A 688-nucleotide genomic window follows, 5' to 3' on the forward strand; every position below is an offset into this window, starting at 1 on the left:
TACATGAATTGGTTATTTGCAACCATTTCAATCAGCTCTTGAGCTTCTGTAGGCGTCTTCTTCAGATGAAGAGAGCCTCCAGCAGAGCTATCCAAAGACATTTTGGATAGTTCAGAGAGACCATCATAGAAAATACCTATGATGCTCCATTCAGAAAGCATATCAGTGGGGCACTTTCTGATTAACTGTTTGTATCTTTCCCAAGCTTCATAGAGGGATTCTCCTTCTTTCTGTCTGAAGGTTTGGACTTCCACTCTAAGCTTACTCAATTTTTGAGGTGGAAAGAACTTTGCCAAGAAGGCATTGACTAGCTTTTCCCAAGAGTTCAGGCTTTCTTTAGGCTGTGATTCCAACCATATCCTAGCTTTGTCTCTTACAGCAAAAGGGACCATATCCTAGCTCTGTCTCTTACAGCAAAAGGGAATAGCATAAGTCTGTAGACCTCAGGATCAACCCCATTAGTCTTGATAGTGTCACAGATTTGCAAGAACTCAGCTAAGAACTGATGAGGATCTTCCAATGGAAGTCCATGGAACTTGCAATTCTGTTGCATTAGAGAAACTAATTGAGGCTTAAGCTCAAAGTTGTTTTCTCCAATGGTAGGGATAGAGATGCTTCTCCCATAGAAGTCGGGAGTAGGTGCAGTAAAGTCACCCAGCACCTTCCTTGCATTGTTGGCATTGTTGTT

The 688-nt window shown here is 42.0% G+C and overlaps 1 non-coding gene across 1 annotated transcript; it reads left to right on the forward strand.

Moving 5' to 3' along the window:
- Positions 1-155: 155 nt before the first annotated feature.
- LOC127746407 (small nucleolar RNA R71) lies at positions 156-263 on the forward strand. Its single transcript, XR_008008027.1, has one exon. It is a non-coding gene; the product is annotated as a small nucleolar RNA R71 (small nucleolar RNA).
- Positions 264-688: the final 425 nt, after the last annotated feature.

Source organism: Arachis duranensis, chromosome 3 (assembly GCF_000817695.3).
Source record: "Arachis duranensis cultivar V14167 chromosome 3, aradu.V14167.gnm2.J7QH, whole genome shotgun sequence".
Taxonomy (NCBI): domain Eukaryota; kingdom Viridiplantae; phylum Streptophyta; class Magnoliopsida; order Fabales; family Fabaceae; genus Arachis; species Arachis duranensis.